Source organism: Tachyglossus aculeatus, chromosome X1 (genome assembly GCF_015852505.1).
Source record: "Tachyglossus aculeatus isolate mTacAcu1 chromosome X1, mTacAcu1.pri, whole genome shotgun sequence".
NCBI classification, from domain to species: Eukaryota; Metazoa; Chordata; class Mammalia; order Monotremata; family Tachyglossidae; genus Tachyglossus; species Tachyglossus aculeatus.
Window position 1 is genome coordinate 93,294,845 of NC_052101.1, and position 12,127 is coordinate 93,306,971.

Here is a 12,127-nt window from a genome sequence, read left to right on the forward strand (position 1 = left end):
CCTCTCTGAGAATTTCATCCCCAGGAGTCCTCAGGGCAGACTACACAGACCCGTTAAGGGAGTCAGAGCACGGGGAAGGGGTGGGGAGAGACGATCCCCAGCCGGCCCTGCTGCTCTCCAAGGCCACGGCCCCGTTTAGGACGCTTGTGCTCAGCCGTATTTTGGGGGCCGTCCCTCCCGGCAAACGGGAACTCCATCTCCACAGTTTGGAAATCAGGAAGCCAGTCTTAGCTCCTATCCCAATTCCCCAGCCGCGCGGGTGGGGGGAGCCAGCCAATGGCAAGCCAGTTGCCAGTTCCTCCCGGAGGGTGTGTACCCACTGACCTGCACACGGAGTAAATGAGTACACAGGCAGCACAGCACACGCACACGGGCCATGAGTCACATATGTCTCGCCAGCCAGCCATTCTCCACCCACACTGAGACGCGGTCTCTTTCCCATGGAGACCCACAAGCTCTGGAGTAAGGAATGTGTGCCCATAAGAGCAAATCAAGACAGACGCAGGCTAGGCACGCACCCATCTGCACACCCTGCTGCCTCCCAAACTTCTGGAACACAACCAGGTGTCTGGTGTGGGGTGTCCTTCAGGACACCCAATTCTAACAGCATCCCTGGGTACCAGCAGAGCCTGGAGGTCTGGCCCTCTGCCCAGCTCTGCTGCTGCTCTCCCCTTCCCAGGACCCACAGGCAGAGCGGGGAGTTGGTTGAATTATTCATGGCTCTGGGAGCTTACTTCTGCTGCAAGATTAATGAGAAGCGAGACCCCTGCGAGCTCACCCTGCCGGGCCCGAGCCAAAGCCTGTGCAGAGATGCGGGTGGATTCTGAAAGATTTTACATACACTTCTCTAGGCACTGCTTGGGGTGCTGGGAGCGACAGACAGATGGAGTGCAGGAGACTGTGCTCCTGTGCCTGTGAGTTTGGGTACTTGAAACTGGGTTTGTGGGCCTTTGAGGAGGCTTGAGTGTGAACCCTGAGTTTCATTGGGTGTCTGGGCCGGGTAGCTGGGGGCCGGGGGGTGGGGGGAAGGCGGGGGTTCGGCAGGGAAGTAGCAGGGCAAACGGACCCTTTGCTGACTACAGTTACCAAGGGATGGGAAGGATGGGTTTAGCAGCTCCTTGGAGGGGCAGAGCTCCTGGGTTTATAGCCACCTGAATCACTGAATGAGGGCACTGACCAGGAAAGTGTGAGGGGAATGAGAAAGAAAAAAAGGAAATGAAACAGAAAGGAAAGCAAATTGGTAGCAAGCTGCATGCTGGCATGGGCCCAGGAGACCTCTGGTGGCGATTATTTCAGTCTCGGCTATGCAGCAGCCGGCCCCGGGGGGTTGGAAGCTCAGGCATACAGAGGTGAACACCTGTTAAGAAGGTGGCACTGTCCCAGACGGGCATCCCACCCACTATTGACTGAGAACAGTGATCTACCTCTAAAGCATGACTGTGCCCAAGTTCCCCCTTCATCCTGCCCCCTAAGCCGTTTTTACTGATAATTCTGGCAGCGGCAAGCTACCTGAGTGGGAGAGTGATGATGATGATGGCATTTGTTAAGCGCTTACTACGTGCAAAGCACTGTTCTAAGCGCTGGAGAGGTGTGGATCACCAAGCAGGAGTGGATGCCAGCTCCAGTGTTTTTTGGAGGGGGTATTTGGTACTGTATTGTACTGTACAGGCACTGTACTAAGCCCTGGGATAGATACAAGCTAATTAGGTTGGACACAGTCCACATCGGGCTCACTGTCTTAATCCCCATTTCCCAGATGAGGTAACTGAGGCACAGAGAAGTGAAGTGACTTGCCCAAGGTCACACAGCAGACAGGTGGCAGAACCGGCATTAAAGCCCAGGTCGTTCTTACTCCCAGATCCGTGCTCTATCCACTAGGCAACACTGCTTCTCCATCATCGTCATCATTATCAAAAGTCCTCAATGCTGACTGTGTATCTGTTCTGTGTGTCTACTCTATGGAAAACATGCAATAGAAGTATAAGATCTAATCTGCCTTTGAGATGCTTACAGTTTGATGAAGGAGACAAATGGACACACATGCCCACTGGTTGGAAAGTACAGTTCGGCAACAGAGGCAATCCCTACCCAACAACGGGCTCACAGTCTACTCTGTGCCTCAGTTACCTCATCTTGATGACATTTGTTAAGCACTTCCTATGTGCCTGGCCCCCTCTCAGAGTCGCACCTGGAGAGTTTCCAGTACTCTACCAGTCGCGACTATGGGAGGGAGAGTCAAGCAGAGGCATTTCCACGCCATTCCTAGCTTGGGCAGTGGCTAGTGAGTGAAAGGCAATCTGTTACAAATCAAAACTCACCTGTGCTGGGCAGCAGTGGCATGGGAGAGAGTCAAGGGCAGGGACTCAAGTTTACTGCGTGAAAGGAGGCAGTGGTAAACCACTTCCAGATTTTTATCAAAAAAACACTATGGATACACTACCAGAACAAGTACAGATGGAGGTGGGGAGTTCTGGGAGAGATGTGATCATGGCATCGCTATGGGTCAGAGATGACTCGACAGCATGGGATGAGACAATGTGCCAGGCACTGTACTAAGCACTGGGGTGGATACAAGCAAATCGAGTTGGACGCAGTCCTTGTCCCATGGGGGGCTCACAATCTCGATCCCCATTTTACAGATGAGGGAACTGAGGCACAGAGAAGTGAAGTGACTTTCCCAAGGTCGCACAGCAGACAAGTGGCAGATTCAGGATTAGAACCCATGACCTTCTGATTCCCAGGTCTGTACTCCATCCAGCCCCACGTAGGACAGGGACTGTGTGCAACCCGATATATCGACCTCGGCGCTTAGAACAGTGCTTGACACATACTATCGTTATCATTATTCTTGTTATTATTTCAGGATTCCTACCAACTGCTCCTCCATTCTCTGCCCCCCAAACTAACTGCCCTTGTCTCACAGTTCACCTTAGGTCAAGCTTTGCTACACCCAAGTCAAGCAGTATACAGTGCTTTCTTCTGCTCATGTTTTTGAAGGGACCGTCTCAAACAATTCAGAATGCCCTTTTACCTTTCCTTTCTCACTCTTCTAAAAGTCTATTTCCTCCAGGAAGCCTTCCCAGGATACCTCCATCCCCTAGCTCCTATTATTCGGACCATTCCAGCTGCCCCTTATCACTTATGTATGTAGAAATAGATGATCAAAAATTCACAAGCCATAGGTCTCGCCACCAGCAATATGAAGGTTTGGGATTTTTACATATCTGAGCCACCCGAGGCCTGACAGAGTGTTGTCTATCCAATGCGGATTCTCAATGATCTCTGTTTTTAATATTTGCAAAAATGTGTGCATGCTATGAACAATGAATGAACATTCACTGAAATTTCTGTAGGGAATTTGGGAGAGAAGGGGAGAGTAAAAATAGTGCCACAGTTGTACTCTGAAGCGGCCTAAGAATTTTGGATGTTCACGAATTTCAGATTGGAAGATTTTTCATCTCCAGTGTGCTCGCATCTCCGTGAACTAAATTGCTATGTTCTATTTCTGTCATATGTGTTTTTATGGATCTTTTCTAGGTTTATATGCTTCTGTCACTATCCTTCATGTTTCCTTCACTTTGCGGTTGTGCTTCTTTATGTCTGTGACTGTCGACCAGGTTTCTCCTGAAGCCTTGAGACTACAGGAATATAGTTTCTAAAACAGGTTGAAAACCTGTTTTTTAATATATATACATGTACATATGAATATATATATATATATATACTACACATTTCTATTACTTAAGCATTTTGTCGATGTTTGTGCTTATCCTATTTCCCCTACTGCAACATCTCTGATGGCAAGGACCATATCTTTTCCATTCTTTGATCTAACTAGGGCCTTGGCTGACTTCTGCGCCTCGTTCTTGGCAGCAGCAGAAGATGAGAGGTGGCGGGGCCGGGGTTTGTCAAACTGAACTGTCCTTTGGGTGGCCCTGCAGTACTTCTCTGCCTTCAGTGGGTGTTTAATATTTACCTTACGCTTTGCTGACAGTGAGGCTGGTTTGTTATAGAAGGATGTTTCCTGAGGCAATCCACATTGGTTTTTATTGTCAGACTGTCTCAGGGTCCCTCTCAGAATCAGCAGACATCTCTTCCCTCTTGCCAAAGGTCCCGGTGATTCAAGCAAGAGTCTTCCATAGCTCTTCCAATTAAGCCAGTCAATGCTCAGGCCTGAGCTTGTCCCTAGTACTCGGGGTTGCCGTGGTAACCGAGAACTGGCGGCCGCACTTATTAATCATCATGGTGGCCTTGGGGTTGCCATGGCAACGGCAGCCGAGAACAGAAAGGAGCCCGTGGCAAGTGGCTAAAGAACCTCGGGAGCTGGGGTAGGCTATTGAAGGCTTAATCCCGCCCCCCATTTGGTACTCATCAAACTCAGTCCTTTTAGCGGATGCCCAAGATGTTTGCTGGCTCTCGTGGTCCATTTGGAGGGCTAGATCCAGTGGGGATCCTGGGCTGTGGCCATTACAGAGGAGGAGATGGGGTACACGAAGCTGGGGACCAGGTTCAGGGGAGCTGCAGGATACAAGCAATGGAGTAGGTGCATTGGGTGAGGGGTTAATGGAGTGGTATTTAAATAGAACTCTGGGTAAATTAGAGAAGCGGTGTGGCTCACTGTAAATCAATCAATCAATCAATCAATCATATTTATTGAGCACTTACCGTGTGCAGAGCACTGTACTAAGCGCTTGGGAAGTACAAGTTGGCAACATACAGAGATGGTCCCTACCCAAGAGTGGGCTCACAGTCTAGAAGGGGGAGACAAAGAACAAAACCAAACATATTAACAAAATAAAATAAATAGAATAGATACGTACGGGTAAAATAAATAAATAAATAGAGTAATAATGGGTTCTAATCCTGGCTCCACCACTTGTCAGCTGTGTGACTTTGGGCAAGTCACTTAACTTCTCTGGGCCTCAGTTACCTCATCTGTAAAATGGGGATTAAGACTGTGAGCCCCACGTGGGACAACCTGATTACCTTGTATCCCCCCAGTGCTTAAGAATAGTGCTTGGCACATAGTAAGCACTTAACAAATGCCATCATCATTATTAAATTGAGGCGCCCTGAAGGAAAACCTCATTAGAACAGTCTCCGACTCTAGGTCCATAATGGGTTCATCTATTTCTCTAGCTTGTAAGTTCGCTCTGGGCAGGGGAAGAGTCTGTTAATTCTGTTGTATTTACTCTCCCAAGCGCTTGGTACAGTGCTCTGCACATAGTAAGTGCTCCACAAATACCATTGATTGGCTTATGAATTGAGTACAGTTTCATTCATTGGAAGTTCATATTCGGCATTTTCTTCTAAAACAGAACAATAAGGGTTGAGGACATGGACTCGATACTGCCTCCTTTATTTAAATGATCTACTTGTAGTAGTTGTAGTATTTTGTTGTAAAGAAGGAAATACCATGGAGAGTATAATGAATCAGAGACACACTGCTCTGAACGCCATAGCACTGATGATCTGCCTCCGCTCCTCCACCGCTAATCTCCTCACTGTACCTCGTTCTCGCCTGTCCCGCCATCGACCCCCGGCCCACGTCATCCCCCGGGCCTGGAATGCCCTCCCTCTGCCCCTCCGCCAAGCTAGCTCTCTTCCTCCCTTCAAGGCCCTGCTGAGAGCTCACCTCCTCCAGGAGGCCTTCCCAGACTGAGCCCCTTCCCTCCTCTCCCCTTCGTCCCCCTCTCCATCCCCCCATCTTACCTCCTTCCCTTCCCCACAGCACCTGTATATATGTATATATGGTTGTACATATTTATTACTCTATTTATTTATTTATTTATTTATTTTACTTGTACATTTCTATCCTATTTATTTTATTTTGTTGGTATGTTTGGTTCTGTTCTCTGTCTCCCCCTTTTAGACTGTGAGCCCACTGTTGGGTAGGGACTGCCTCTATGTGTTGCCAATTTGTACTTCCCAAGCGCTTAGTACAGTGCTCTGCACATAGTAAGCGCTCAATAAATACGATTGATTGATTGATTGATTGATTGATCTGCCTCTTCGAGGGCAGGGATTGTGTCTAGCAACTCTAGAACTCTCCCAAGTGCTTAGTATAGTGCTCTGCATAGTAAGCACACAATAAATACTATACCATTGATTGACTGATTGATTCCCCTTCTTCCTCTTCCCCATCCCTGTTACCCTCTCCTGCCTCCTCTCCAAACCTCCCTACCTTTCAATACTCTCTGGTACCTCACCCCATCCCCTGCACCCCAAAATGACTCAATACCAATATGATCTGTGAAACCCCTGCTGATCTGTTCCTGGCCTTCTCACTCCTCTGCCTTGCCATCCCTGAGACTTGACTTTCCCTGGTTTACTCTCTCTCTCCCCCCCCCCCCCACCCCGCCCGCCCACCCTGCCCCATACCTTCTTCTCTTCTCATTTTAAGGGGAAAAGGGAAGAGGAGTCAACCTACTCCTCGCCCCATGATGTCACTTTATCTCATCCCCCCCCTTCATCCCTCTTTCCTTCTCTTCCTTTGAATACCACATCGTCCATCTCTAACACCCTCTACAGCTACCAGTTGTTGCTATTTACTGCCTTTCCGGTTGCACCTCTGCATTTCTTGCTGATACTGATGCTTTTCTCACCTTTCTCCTCTCACCCCCTTCTCCTACTCTGATTTTTGGGGACTTCAACCTCTATGTTGATGATTCCACTGATGACCCCCGGCCCCCCAACAGCCACCTTTCCATCTTTAACCCCACTGACCCTTTGCTCTACCCACCTCCACCACTCACTAGCATGGACACACCCTGATCTAATTATCTCTGAACATTTCCTCATCTCCAACCTCATCCAATCCAATTTACCACTTTCCAACTGCAATTTTCCAACCTGCCACCTTACCTACACCCCCAATTCAGTCCTCACCCCTCGCCACCACCTCCGTATTCTAGATCCACTTTGTTCACCCCAGACAGTCTTACCCTTCCTCGACTCCCTCTCAGCCTTCCCATTCCTTGATTCAGAAGTACACACCTTAAACTCAACCTTCTCCACCAACCTCAATCCCATTACTCCCTTCTCCTTTGGCTGCTTTTGCATCTCCAATCCCCAGATCTGGATCACTGCCACAGTCTGCATCCTCTGCTCCTGTGTTCATGTGGTGGAACAAATAGCTGGTGGAAATCTAGGCTCTGGGTTAACTACTGCTACTATTTTGATGGTACTTGTTAATTCATTCATTCATTCATTCAATCGTATTTATTGAGCGCTTACTGTGTGCAGAGCACTGTACTAAGTGCTTGGGAAGTACGAGTCGGCAACAGATACAGACAATCCCTACCCAACAGTGGGCTCACAGTCTAGAAGGGGGAAAAGACAACAAAACAAAACATGTAGACAGGTGTCAAAACCGTCAGAATAAATAGAATTATAGCTACATGCACATCATTAATAAAATAGAGTAGTAAATATGTACAAATAAAATAAATAGAGTAATAAATATGTACAAATATATACAAGTGCTGTGGGGGGGGGGGGGAGGTAGGGCTGGGGGGCGACGGGGAGGAGGAGAGGAAAAAGAGGGGGCTCAGTCTGGAAAGGCCTCCTGGAGGAGGTGAGCTCTCAGTAGGGCTTTAAAGGAAGGAAGAGAGCTAAGCACTTATTATGTGCCAGGCACTGCACTAAGCACTGGGGTAGGTACAAGCTAATCAGGTAGAACATAGTCAATGACCCATATGGGGCTGACGGTCTTAATCCCTATGTTACAGGTGAGGTAACTGAGGCACAGAGATGTTAAGTGACTTGCTCCAGGTCACGTAGCAGATAAGTGGCAGAGCTGGGATTAGAACCCAGGTCCTTCTGACTTTGCGAAGCAGCGTGGCTCAGTGGAAAAAGCCCGGGCTTTGGAATCAGAGGTCAGGGGTTCAAATCCCAGCTCTGCCACTTGTCAGCTGTGTGACTTTGGGCAAGTCACTTAATTTCTCTGTGCCTCAGTTCCCTCGTCTGTAAAATGGGGATTAAGACTGTGAACCCCCCGTGGGACAACCTGATCATCTTGTAACCTCCCCAGTGCTTAGAACAGTGCTTTGCACATAGTAAGCGCTTAATGAATGCAATCATTATTATTATTATTCTAGGCCTGTGCTAGGTCCACGAGGCAACACTGCTTCTCACTGGCCAGGCTGCTTCTCATGGGTAATAATAATGATGGTATTTGTTAAGCGCTTACTATGTGCTAAGCACTGTTCTAAGCACTGGGGTAGATGCAAGCTAATCAGGTTGCCCCACGTGGGGCTCACAGTCTTAATCCCCACTTTACAGATGAGGTAACTGAGGCACAGAGAAGTGAAGTGACTTGCCCAAAGTCATACAGCTGACAAATGGCAGAGCCGGATTAGAACCCATGACCTCTGACTCCCAAGCCCGGGCTCTTTCCACTAAGCCACAGCCTTCTCATAACTACAGATTCACTCTGCCATGCTATCGCTCTGCCACTTAGCTGTGTGACCTCGGGCAAGTCACTTAAATTCTCTGTGCCTCGGTTGCCTCATCTGTAAAATGGGGATGAAGATTGTGAGCCCCACGTGGGACAACCTGATTACCTTGTATCCACCCCAGCGCTTAGAACAGTGCTTGGCACATAGTAAGTGCTTAACAAATACCAACATTATTATTATTATTATTTTATTATCATTATCATTATTATAACTCCATTCTGTTTTCAGTTCAACAACTCTACTATTCCTCATTGACCCTCATGCCCCCTGGCCTCCACCAATTTACGCAAACCTTCAACTCCCTCGTGAAGTTCTCAGTCTCCCACCTCCTCCCTCACTAACCCTTGATGATCTTGCCAATTACTTTCTTGATAATCAAAGGCATCAAGCAAGAACTTTCCAAACTTCCCTTTCACCCTTCACTATTCTACTGCTGTATGACTTTGGGCAGCTCACTTCAATTCTCTGTGCCTCAGTTACCTCATCTGTAAAATGGGGATTAAGACTGTGAGTCCCAAGTGGGACAGGGACTCTGTCCAACTTAATTTACTTGTATCCTCCCCCCAGTATTCTGTGTTCTCTGTGACTTAGTTACCTCCTCTGGAAATGGGGATTAAATCCTACTGCCTCCTCCTTAGGCTGTGAGCCACATTTGGGACAGGAACTGTGCCAACCTGATTAACTTGTAACTTCCCCAAGGCTTAGTACAGTGCTTGGCACAAAGTAAGCACTTATCAGGTACCTTAATAATTAGTACACTTGTTAAGTGCTTACTATGTGTCAGCCACTGTACTAAGCACTGGGGCAGGATACAATCAAACTGGGTTGGACACAGTTCCTGTCCCACGTGGGGCTCACAGTCTTAATCTCCATTTTACAGATGAGGTAACTGAGGCCCAGAGAAGTGAAGTGACTTGCCCAAGGTCACACAGCAGACTAGTGGCAGAACTGGGATAAGAACCCAGGTCCTTCTGATTCCCAGGCCCGTGTTCTATCCACTAGGCCACACTGCTTCTCTATTATTCTCATTATTATTATTCCTTTGCCTCTCATCCTTGAGCATCCCCGAAAGCGCTGTCCCTCATGGGACCCCTGTTCTTCTCACTCTACACTCACTCTCTCAGGGAGCTCATCCACTCATATGCTACCATCTCTATGCAGATGACTCTCCACTCTATCCCTGTAGCCCCAACCTCTCATCTGCCGTGCATTCCTGCATTTTTTCTTGCCGCTAGGACTCCTCCACTTGGACGTACCATCAGCACCTCAAAGTAGGTATGCCTAACCCATAACTTCTCCTCTTTCCCTCTAAACACACTCCTCCTCCTCCTCCTAATTTTCCCATCTCAATTGATAACACTGCCATCCTCTCTGTCCCAGAAACCCATAACCTCAGTGTCATCCTCAACTCCTCACTGTCCTCTCGCACACAGTCGATTGCCAGATCCTGTTAGTTCTTCCTATACAACATCTTCCCCATGCTCTCCACCCAAATGGCTACCACCCTGGCACAAGTTCTAATCCTATCATATTGCAATCTAATCCTATTCTATTGTAACGGCCTCTTCCCTAGACTCCCAGCCTCCAGCCTCTTCCCCCTCCCATCTATATTACACAGTGCTGCGCTTATCATCTTTCTGCTTGGTCCACATCTGTCCTCTCCACTAAACCTCCACTGGTTTTCTGTGTCCCTCTGCATCAAACAAAAACTCCTCACAACTGGCTTCGAAGTTCTCCACCAACTTGCTCCACCTTACCTGCCTGCTCTCTTCACTCACCATAGCCCCAATTCACTCTGTTCCACCCAAGTCAACCTCCTAGCTCCTCAACGCACCCCTCCCTCTTTCATATTGTTTCCCCAGTTTAAAACTCCCTCCCTCAGTGACAGGGCACTACTGTCTCCACCTGCAAATCCCTCCTAAAATCCCTCCTCCTTCAACAAACCTTCCCTGATGAATTTCCTAGCACCCTAAGCCTCATAAATGCATCAGCCAAATCTAGCACTTATGAATTGATTAAACCCATCCTCAGCACTTTTGTATACTTCTGAGCAGCAGCATGAGCCTGGGACTCAGAAGACCTGGGTCCTAATCCTGGCTCCGCCAGGTTGACTGCTGTGCGACCTTGGGCAAGTTACTTAACTTCTCTGTGCCTCAGTTCCCTCATCTACAAAATGGGGATTCAATACCTTTCTCCCTCCTACAAGACGGTGAGCCTCATGTGGGACCTGATTATCTTGTATCTCCCCCAGCGGTTAATACAATGCTTGGCACATAGTAAGCACTTAGCAAAACCCACAATTATTATTATTTTTCACTTGTACGTTCGATTGCTTATTTTGACTACTCTACTTGTAAATATCTTTTCACTGGTCTGGCCCATTAGGGTGTAAGCTACTTGTGGGTCCCTAGTACAGTGCACCGCATCAAGTGGATGCTCAATAAATGCTACTTCTTCTACAGGTCTAGAGTGCCCAAACAACATGACAATACCTGCAATAAATTCTGCAGGTTTGGGCTGTCTGCTGTAACATCCATCCCAGGCTTTGAACCATCCTGGCTCCGCTACTATTAATTGTATTATTATTATTATTATTATTATGTGCCAAGTACTTTACTAACTCCCCTCTAAGGGTCACACCTGGAGAGTTTCCAGTACTCTACCAGTCTCGGCTACGGGAGGGAGAGTCAAGCAGAGGCCTACCCATTCCATTCCTAGCTTGGCCAGTGGCTAGCGAGCGGAAGGCAATCTACTACGAGTCAAAACTTACCCTTGCTGGACAGCAGCGGCATGGGAGAGAGTAGAGGGTGGAGACTCAAGTTCACCGCACTGAAGGAGGTGATGGTAAACCTGTTCCATATTTTTACCAAGAAAACTCTATGGATACACTATCAGAACGATTGCAGATGGAGAGCGGGGCGTCCTGGAAGACGTGTTCGTGGTGTCGCTTTGGGTTGGAAATGACTCTACGGTGTGAAACAAGACTTTACTAACTGCTGGGATAGACACAATCAGGTCAGACACATCCCTGTCTCACATGAGGCTCAAGGAGCTCACAGGAGGGAGAACAGGTTTTGAACTTCCATTCTACAGATGAGGGAACTAAGGCATAAGGAGGTCAAATGATTTGCTTACGGTCACACAGCAGGCAAGTGGTGGAGCTGGGGCTAGATTCCAGGTCCTCTGACTTGCAGGCCTGTGCTCTTTCTATTACATCAATCAATCAATCAATCAATCATATTTATTGAGCGCTTACTGTGTGCAGAGCAGTGTATTAAGCGCTTGGGAAGAACAAGTTGGCAACATATAGAGACAGTCCCTACCCAACAGTGGGCTCACAGTCTAAAAGAGGGGGACAGAGAACAAAACCAAACATACTAACAAAATAAAATAAATGGAATAGATATGAACAAGTAAAATAAATAGAGTAATAAATATGTACAAACATATATACATATATACAGGTGCTGTGGGGAAGGGAAGGAGGTAAGATGGGGGGATGGAGAGGGGGATGAGGGGGAGAGGAAGGGGCTCAGACATGCTGCTTCTCATTCAACTGTTTTTTGGTAATAATCAATGGTATTTATTGAGCACTTACTACGTGCAGAGCACTGCTCCATGCACTCGGGAGAGTACAACACAACAGGATTAGCAGCCCCCTTCCCTGC

The 12,127-nt window shown here is 47.8% G+C and overlaps 2 non-coding genes across 2 annotated transcripts; both read left to right on the forward strand.

Annotated features, from left to right (window-relative positions):
* The first annotated feature begins 2,170 nt into the window (after positions 1–2,170).
* Positions 2,171–2,308, forward strand: LOC119920158. The gene has a single exon (XR_005447922.1). It is a non-coding gene; the product is annotated as a small nucleolar RNA SNORA7 (small nucleolar RNA).
* An 8,773-nt stretch (positions 2,309–11,081) lies between these two features.
* LOC119920415 lies at positions 11,082–11,219 on the forward strand. Its single transcript, XR_005448162.1, has one exon. It is a non-coding gene; the product is annotated as a small nucleolar RNA SNORA7 (small nucleolar RNA).
* Positions 11,220–12,127: the final 908 nt, after the last annotated feature.